The sequence below is a fragment of the Micromys minutus genome (genome assembly GCF_963924665.1).
Source record: "Micromys minutus genome assembly, chromosome: 27".
NCBI classification, from domain to species: domain Eukaryota; kingdom Metazoa; phylum Chordata; class Mammalia; order Rodentia; family Muridae; genus Micromys; species Micromys minutus.
Window position 1 is genome coordinate 41,174,255 of NC_137962.1, and position 10,090 is coordinate 41,184,344.

At 43.8% G+C, this 10,090-nt stretch overlaps 1 pseudogene across 1 annotated transcript; it reads left to right on the forward strand.

Annotated features, from left to right (window-relative positions):
• The first annotated feature begins 8,154 nt into the window (after positions 1–8,154).
• Positions 8,155–8,638, forward strand: LOC308438317 (small ribosomal subunit protein uS13-like; annotated as a pseudogene). The gene has a single exon. The product of its transcript is annotated as a small ribosomal subunit protein uS13-like (transcript).
• Positions 8,639–10,090: the final 1,452 nt, after the last annotated feature.

The following is a 10,090-nucleotide window of genomic DNA, read 5'->3' on the forward strand; positions in this document are numbered from 1 at the left end:
AAGACTCTCCTCAGATGAGATTCTAGACTGTGTCAAGTTAACTGTCAAAACTAGCATCACTTCTAAACTACAGCTTTCTACCCCTTGTCTCCAATGTGTCCCATGTTTGTCTCACTATGTAAAACATCGTCCAACTTTAAATATCTAGTCTTTAAGAATTCCAGCACTTTAAAAGTCCAAAGCCTCTTAGATGTGAGCTCCTGTAAAAAAAAGACAAAACAAAAAAAGTATATACTTCCAACATATAACAGCACAGAATAAACATTCCATTTTCAAAATGGAAGAACAGGGGGATAACAAATGGAATAACAAGGGGACAACTACACTTAAGCCAAACCAAAGTCTAGCAGGCAAAATCCAAGTCCCGCAAGTCTGACCTTGAGGTCTCCAAAGGGCTTGTGTAACCCCACCTCTCTCTGTCTTGTAGACCCCACAGAACACATGGCTTCTCCTCTAGGCCTAGGCCAGCTTCCCTGTGTCGAGGCCTGCTCCCTTTAACGTAACTGTGGTCATTTTGCATTCACTCTCTATTGTACTGAAATTAATTTCAGGTTCTCAGACTCTGCTTCCCAGAAGAAATCCATACCAGACACTGAAAAATTCTCCCAAAAGACCATAACACCATGGTTGTATTTCTTATGCTCTGGTATCTCAGTGCTCGGAAACTCCCCTGTTCACCCCCTGTCCCCCACCCCTTACCTCACTTAGGGCCAATCAGCTTAAAGGTCAGCTGAGAATTCTTTTTCAGGTTAGTGAAAATGTACTACTTCCTCCATTTTTGCCTTCTGAACTTCTGGGTTTTTCCTATAAAAAGCCTGCTCTAAGAATAGGCTGGTATCACAATTAGGCTCCTGAGTCCTTTTTTGCGGTCCTGATCGACCAGTCTTGGGGTGTGTGTGTTCAATAAACTATTTATTCTTGCTTAACTGAGATCAGTGCTCATATGGTTTGTGTGGTGGTTGCGAAGCCCCAACATACGCCACGGCTGCTGCTGTCCTTGGTGGTCATCCTACGTACAGTCCTGACGTCTCCAATATTCTGGGGTTTTCAATGCAACTGGGTGTCACCTTCACAGCATCATTTAGGGGGAACTCAGATCCTACCACACTGTGCTGGCCTCTTTTGCTCTCCGTGACCCCAGCAGTCTTGCTTGTTGGCCTTTGAAACCAGTACCATTTGGGCGATGCTTACACTAGCCGGGGGTTCTGCTACCAGCTCAAGATGTTGAACCATAGCTGTAGCAGCTTCTGTGAACAGAACCTGAGGAAACTCTTTGCTCAGTTTCCCAGTTCAGTGAAAAAGGCTTCCCTGCAACGGCGGTGATCTCCATCAATTCCAATCGCCTTCTCAGCGCCCACCTTAACACTCTCCCGTCTTGAAATTCCCTTTGCTCAAAAACCCAGCCAACCATCTCTCAATTCAACGTCACTCAAATTCTTGGAACATATGCAAAATGAAGCCACATTCTTGATCAAAATACCATATGAATGGCCCCTAGCCCAGTTCCAACAAAGTCCTTGTTCCCCTCTGAAAGTCATGAGCTAGGACTCTGCTGCCTGCATTTCTCCAAGCATTAAGGTCTTCCAAGCTTCCACTACAACAGCCCATTAAGCTCAGCTCACATCATTCAATGCTTTCTTAGCTCAACATTCCAAACTCTTTCACCTTCTAGTTGTGAGAGAGTTCAAGTGGTATAAGACTCACGTAAGTTCATAATAGCAAGGGTGATGCTTGCTTTTTTTGATACCAAAAGTTCTATATTCATTTCATTTCTATTGATCTTCCTCTACAGCCTCATCTTATTTATTTCCAGTCAGGTGAGTGTGTGTGTGTGTGTGTGTGTGTGTGTGTGTGTGCATGTGTGTGCATGTCTTCACACTCATACATGTGCACGCAGGTGTTAGAAAAAGCCAACCCCCCCCCCCAGAGCTGGCCCCACTATAAGCGGCTCCAGTGGCTACTGGGGAGGGAACTCCAGTCTTCTGGAAGAGGAGCAATTCCTCTTAACTGGCAATCATCTCTGTAGCCTGCATGAAACAGGGTCTCACTCTGTCATGCTAGCTGGCCTGGAACTCAGAGAGATCCGCATAGCTCTGCTTCCCGAGTGATAAGATTATAGGTGTGCACCACTTTTGTACCTGACAGGTGTTGGTTGACTGTCCCCAGCCCCTGATCTCCTGCATCTCCCAGCTCCCAACCCCACCTAAACTCTTCCACCCCCAGTGTTGTATCACATTTTTCATTACGGTCTCTACTCCTGGCTTCCATTCTCCCACATAGACGTGCTTATATAAGAATCAGAAGCTAAGAGCCGCATATGAGAGAACATTTGGTGTTTGCCTTTCTGAGCCTGGGCTACCTCACTTAACTTTGTATTTTTGAGTTGTGGTGGTTCGTATAAGAATGCCCCCCACCCCAGGTTCATATATTTGAATGATAAGTCACTAGGGCGTGGTAATATTTGAACGGACTGTAAGGATTGGGAGGTGAGAAGGTGTGGCCTTGTTGGGAGGGTATGTCACTGGTGGACTTTGAGGTTTTAAAAGCACAGTGCCAGGCCTAGTCTCTGTCTCTGTCTCTCTCTGTCTCTGTCTCTGTCTCTCTCTCTGTGTGTGTGTGTGTGTGTGTGTGTGTGTGTGTGTGTGTCTGTCTGTCTCTATGCCTCTCAGTCTCTGTCTCTCTTTTCAGAAGATGGAGCTGAGAGCTACTTCTCCAGCACCACACTAGCCTGCCTGCCACCATGCTCCTCATCAGTTAAATGTTTCCCTTTATTTTTTAAAAATGTATTTATTTATTGTATATTAAGTACATTGTAGCTGTCTTCAGACACACCAGAAGAGGGCGTCAGATTCCATTACAGATGATTGTGAGTCACCATGTGGTTGTTGGGATTTGAACTCAGGACCTCTGGAAGGGCAGCCAGTGCTCTTCACCACTGAGCCATCTCTCCAGCCCAAACACTTCCCTTTATAAGAGTTGCTGTGGTGATGGTGTCTCTTCACTGCAATAGATCAGTGACTAAGACACCAGTTTCAACCATTTTCTTGTAAATTTCATTTTTCCTTATGGCTGAATAAAATTCATCTTTAGTATTCATTCACCACATCATGAACACTTAGGCAGAGTCTGTCTTCTTTCTATTGTGTATAGAGCAGCAAGAGAAATGGTTGAGCAAACAGTTCTATAGTAGGAAATACGGGTATATGCCGTAGTATTGTATGGCTGGGTCACATGAGCACACTGTTGCTGTCTTCAGACACACCAGAAGAGGGCATCAGATCCCATTATAGGTGGTTGTGAGCCACCATGTGGTTGCTGGGAATTGAACTCAGAACCTCTGGAAGAGCAGTCAGTGCTCTTAACCACTGAGCCATCTCTCCAGCCCTTAAACTGACTTCTAAACATGTTTACACTCATGGATTACTGCTGCTAATATCCTCTGTGGAGGGAATTGGTGGCTACTGTTAAGACTCAATTAGACAGGTAATAGTGGCAGACACCTTTAATGCCAGCCCTGGGGAGGCAGAGGCAGGCAGGTCTCTGAGTTTGAGGCCAGCCTTGTCTACAAGGGGGAGTTCCAGGATATCCAGTGCTGTTACATAGAGAACCCTGTCTCAAAAAAAAATAACAAAAAACAAAATAATAATAATAATAAAAGACTCATAACTGGTGGAGCTGCAGAGAACAAGACACTGTTGTGTGATATAATGACCCAAAGCTCAACTATGTGTGTAAGAAAGCAACCAGAGATCTCTAGCTCCCCTCCAAAGCCTCAGGGAATATTTGGAAGAGGGACCAGAAAGAATGTAAGAGACAGATGAAGTGGTGGAATATTATGTACCTTGATCCTCCCAATTGAAACACTAAAGGAAAGATGAGCCTATATGCCCAGGAAGCTCATGAAGTTTACAAGTTTTAGGAAACTCCTAAGGTTGCAAGAGTAACAAAGCATTTCCACAGGTGGGTGGGTGGGGGGTACTGTCAGCATTAGCTGAGCAGGGCGCTACAGTGACACAGCTTTTGTGCTTGGGTGGCCTTTTGTCCATTTAACTTTTTGGTTGTGTTCCTGCAGGAAACCTCAGTAAATTCATTGCTTCACTAAGGCTGACCTGGCTGGAATCCTTCATCTAGAGAATACACATTTGTTCTAATCTCCCCAGGGAAGGTCACAGAATATATTCACGATTATACCAGCTTTATGCTGTTTTGAAAGAAAACATTGTACAGTCTAGGTCCTTTTTTGTATATTAAGTTATAAATTCATAGGGAACAGACTCCAGCACTTCAGATGTGTTACTGTCTGTGGACAGAGTGTGCAGCTTTGAAAGGAGCAGGCTGCACCCCAGCTGAACCCATCTGGCTTTCTCTTTGGCTTCCTTCCTTCATTACACGAAGCTATTCAAGCTCTTAGAGTTCATAATATGCCCGACCTGGACATTAATTCTTTAGCAAGGATCTTGCTTGTTGATAAGAATGCCCACAGCACGCTGGGTAACACTAGATGCTCCCAGGTTTGCAGTGATAATTCTAATGAAAAATAATTTCTTTTTCTGAACAGTGCTCCCTTGTTTGATTTCTACATCAACCTTCTTGGAGATTCTCACAGATGTGGCCAGAGGAACAACTCCATGTTTTCTAAACGGCCCGGTGCACACACAGTAGATGCTCTTCCTCTTTTCCTTCATGTTTGTCATCTTGGTGAGCTGTGCCCAGGCCAGTGGCTTCCACACAGTCTGATACACAGACTCCATGGCCTCAGCTTCAACCACCACATGTGTGAAGCACAGGTCACTGGATCTAGCGGCAACCTGAAGGATGCCTCTCTCTCTCTCTCTCTCTCTCTCTCTCTCTCTCTCTCTGTCAGTTAAATTTTCTTTTAAATTGTATTCTTTTAGACTGATTCAATCCAACACAAAGTTGGGCATGGGTGGCACATGCCTTTAATCCCAGCACTCAGGAGGCAGAGGCAGGCAGATGTCTGTGAGTTTGAGACTAGCTTGGTCTACACAGCAAGTTCAAGAAAAACCAGGGCTACATAGACAATGTCTCAATTAACAATAAACAAAAAAACAAACAAAAAGAAATTTCAATGTAAAATTCCAATGCAAAAATTCCAACACAATTACTCAGAGAAACTGAAAAATCCAATTTCATATGAAGACACACACACACACACACACACACACACACACACAACCCAGGAGAGCTAAAAACAAACTCTGAACAATAAAATACTACTAGAGATAACCCATCCCAGATTTCAATGTATTACATAGCTATAGTAAACAAAATTATATTGGCACAAAACCAGACACATTGATCAGTGAAATCGAATTGAATGCCCAGATATAAATCTGCACAGCTATGGTTACCTGATTTTTGACAAAGAATCTAAAAATACATGCCAGAGAAGCTAGCCTCTCCAATAAATGGCGCTGGTCAAACTGGATGTCTTCATATTGAAGAATCCAAATATATCGCTCTAAACAAAACTCAGTTGCAAATGCATTAAAGACCCAAATATGAGACCAGGCTCTCTGAATGTCACTGAACAGATGTGGGAAGGGGTTTGCAGTCACTGGCACAGAGAGGATTTCCTGACTGGACACAGGCAGCATGGCCTCTAAGACCAACAACTAATAAATGGGACCCCATGAAGCTAAGAGCCTTCTGTACAGCAGTGGGCAGCATCGTGGGAGCAAAGCAGCAGCCTATGGGGTTGGAAAAAAAAACATTATGCATTGTGCATCTGGTGGAGGCTAGTGTCTAGTTTATATAAAGAACTCAAAAAGCTGAACACCAGGAAAACAAATGACCCGGGAAGAGATGGGCTACAGAACGAAGCAGAGAATTCTCAAAAGATGAAATACAAAAGACTCAGAAACATTAATAAAAAAAAAGTTCAATATCCCTAGCCATCAGGGAAATATAAATTAAAACTACTGAAAGATTTCATCTTACCCCAGTCAGAACAGCCAAGATCGATAAAACAAATGACAGCTCATCAGAACAAGGATGCTAGAAAAAGGGAATCACAAATTCTTTGCTGGTGAGTATGCAAGCTGACACAGCCACCAAATCGATTTACTTCAAAATCCAGTGGCATCATTCTTGGGCATGCACCCAGAGTATGCCAGCTCCTATTACAGGGACATCTGCTCACCCATGTCCACCGCATGAAGCTGGAGACAGCCTACATGCCCAAGTGAGTAGATGATGGAAATGTGGTACATTTACAAAATGGAATATTAGTCAGCCGTCAAGAAAAGCAAACATGAAATTTGCAGGCCAGTCATCCTCCTCAGCCAGGTAACCTGGTCCAGAAGCCAAAAGTTATATGTTTTCTCTTATATGTTAGTGTATAAGCTTTCAACATGTGTGTTTCAATTCAAATAGACACGTGTGTCTATTGAGGACTTGTGGTGAGGAATCTAGTAGGACTAATGGGGAAGGAGCTGGGAGGGCGGTGTAAGAGAGGGAATATAGGGAGGGACTACTAAAGCTAAAGGCCTTTTTATAAAAACACCAAAACCTACTACTGTGGAAGCTTCCTAAATATATACATATATAAAAGGAATTTAAATGGAATAAACATATAATAGGGGAGACAATGTCCCAACTAGATATCTTAGACACTGAGTAAAACCTTCAGTTCCAAGAATGGGTTCCACAGACACACTAGAGTCTCTCTGGCTCCTACTGACTAGCACTGTGTTGGAAGATACTCTGCACACTAATGGGGAGGGGCGGGGAGTAATCCTTAGCACAACCCAGCTACAAATTCTGTAACCTGCAACAGTGGCTTGTCTGTGATGAATCCTGGCTTAATAGCGATACAAATGTTACAAGAGTAACTGAGCACTTTTTGGTTGGATTTAAGACCTGACTCCATGAAGGTTGGAGAGATGGCTCAGTGGTTAAGAGCACCGACTGCTCTTCCAGAAGTCCGGAGTTCAATTCCCAGCAACGACATGGTGGCTCACAACCATCTGTAATGGGATCTGATGCCCTCTTCTGGTGTGTCTGAAGACAGCTACAGTGCACTTATATATAATAAATAAATCTTAAAAACAAACAAGACCCACTCCATGAAACAGATTGTATAGCAGACACTGCTAAAGCAGCCAAGAAGCTGAGACTAGTGGGAAACCTGATATTATTATTCTGCTAAAGCAACAGAAAGAGCAATAAAATGACCCTAAATGGCATATTGCTATACAGTGCCTCACTCAACCCTCATCAGAGTAGATAGTAATTAACACAGAACAACAGGAAGAGAGCATAAGAGACTTTGGAGTACTTGGTCCTAAATGGGATGTTTTCATCAGATCCCCACCCTCAGAGCTCAAGGGTCTATGAGGAAGAGGAGGGGGTGAAAAGATTGTAAGAGCCAGAAATGGTGGGTGACTCCAAGGAAACTGCATCTTCCAGACACAACTGGACTGCTATGTGTATCAGCTCACAGACTGTTACTGCATGCACAAGGTCTGCATAGATTCAAATGAGACAAAAATCCCCGGACAGTAAAGGGGAAGTGGATACAAAGTCTCACCCCAAACCAAGAAGACAATTGGGTTTGATACCCGCTAGAAAAGGGGGAATCGGTTTTCTCTATCGGTATCAAGAGCAGTCCAGGGCAGGTAAAGCAGAAGGGACTCCATGGGTTTTTTTTGTTTGTTTGTTTGTTTTTGTTTTTTTTTTTTTGTTTTTTTGGTGTGTGTTTGTTTGTTTGGTTTTGTGGGGGTTTCTTTTGTGTGTTGGGGGGTAGTGGTGGTGGTGCTTTATTTATTTATTTGTTGTTTTCAAGACAGGCTTTCTCTGTGTTTAGGCTTGGCTATATTAGAACTTGCTCTGTAGCTCAGGCTGGCCCCACAGAGATCTGTGTGATCTGCCTCCCAAGTGCTGGGATTAAAAGCCTGTGCCACCACACCTGGCTTCTTTTGTTATTTTTTGTCTTCTTGTTTGTTTTGATTTTCCCTCTTTCTTTCTTCTTTCCTTTCTTTTATTTATTTATTTTCTGGAGGGGGTGGATCTGGGAGAAGTTGGGGGAGGAGAAAACATGATTAAAATATACTGTATAAAAAGTTTAAATAAAAATAATCTAGCTTCCACAAGAGCACAAGAGTTCTACGCTCCGCTGCTTGTGCCGCTGCCATGTCTCTAGTGATCCCTGAGAAAGTTCCAGCACATTGTGAGAGCGGTCAACAGCACCAACAGCGATGACAACACCAACGTTGATGGGTGACAGCAAACAGCCTTCACCATTGATGCCATTAATGGGGTGGGGTGGAGACACGCTCATGTGGTGTTGAGGAAAGCAGACATTGACCTCACCAAGAGGGCTGGAGAACTCACGGAGGATGCGGTGGAGCGTGTGATCACCATCATGTGGACCCATAACAGGACAAGATCCCACCCAGACTGGTTCTTGGATAGGCAGAAGGATATGAAGGGTGGGAAATACAGCCAGGTTCTGGCCAACGGTCTAGGCAACAAGCTGCCTGAGGACCTGGAGCGCCTGAAGAAAAATCGAGCCCATAGGGGTCTACGCCACTTATGGGGCCTTTATGTCTGCGGTCAGCACACCAAGACCACTGGCCGCAGGGGCTGTACTCTGGGTGTATCTAAGAAGAAATGAGTTCCTGGGCCTTTGCTGTTAATAAATAGTTTATAGGGGGCTGGAGAGCTGGCTCAGTGGTTAAGAGCACTGACTGCTCTTCCAGAGGTCCTGAGTTCAAATCCCACCAACCACATGGTGGCTCACAACCATCTGTAATAAGGTATGATGCCCTCTTCTGGTGTGTCTGAAGACAGTTACAGTATATTGTACTTATATATAATAAATAAATAAATCTGTAAAAATATTTTATATACCTAAAAATATTAGAATTGATATTGTGAATTAATCGTTTTAGATTTATTATTATTTTCTGTGTATGAGTGTTTTGCCTACATGTATGTTTGTATACCACATGTGTACAGTGCTCATAAAAGAGGGGCCTGAAGTGGGTGTAGAACTGCAGCTCTTATGGTTATGAGCTTCCATGTGGATGCTAGGACCCAAACTGAGATTCTCTCCCATAGCAGCAGGTGGTCTCACCAGATGACCCACCTCACTACCCCTGTTCCCCCTTAGGGTACTCTTATTTAAAAAATTTTGCTCTCTTTTTGATTTTGCTTTTTTTGTATTTATACATTCTCGGGAGTTGGCTGGGGTATATGTCAGATTTGGTTTCTGTGTGTTTGAGATGCCATCTTGTTATGTTATCACTGGCTGATCTTACAATGTATTCCAGACTAGACTACAGCTTGTGATTCCTTTTGACTCTGTCTCCTGAGTGCTGGGATTATAGGTATGCACCACTGTGCCTTATATCAGCTCTTCTGTATCAGTGATGAAAAGACCCATGAACACATAGATCTATACTGTCTTCTAAGGAAACCCTTATCCAGGGTCTGAGTCCTTACTTATAATCATATCGGAGGAGAAATGCAAAGGTAGTCATACTGTTCCTCTCCCACTACAAGTCCTCTTACTAGAGGACACGTGTGGCATTTCCCTCAACTGTGATGTGATTCCTCCTGCTCTCAGCTCAAACTGACACCTGTTGTGTCACATGCAGACAACAGAGAGGGTCAGTTCCTGGGAGCCCTGGACCCTCTACACTCAGTGCTTCTGTGTGGGATTTTTTGTCACCGTGACCAAGTATCTGACAAGAACAAACACAAGGGAGAGAGGACTTCTTAGGAAACACTGTCACAGACATGCCCAGAGGTATGCCTCGTCAGTGTAATAGGGGACACATCTTCCCATTCTTCCTTCTCCTTCCCTTCTTCTTTTCTTTAAGCCAGGATCATGTTAGGCGATCCTGGCTGGCCTAGACTATACTATGTAGATCAAGCTGACCTCATTGAGATCCACCTGCCTCTGCCTCCCAAGTGCTGGGATCAAAGGGATGTGCCACCATGCCCAGAATTGGGTCATTTCTTAATCTCCCAACCTGACAATTTGAGCATCAGAGCTCCTATCAACAAAGGCCATTCAACCATAAGGTGTTGAATGTTCCCCAGAGGTAAAGAAAAAGGTGAT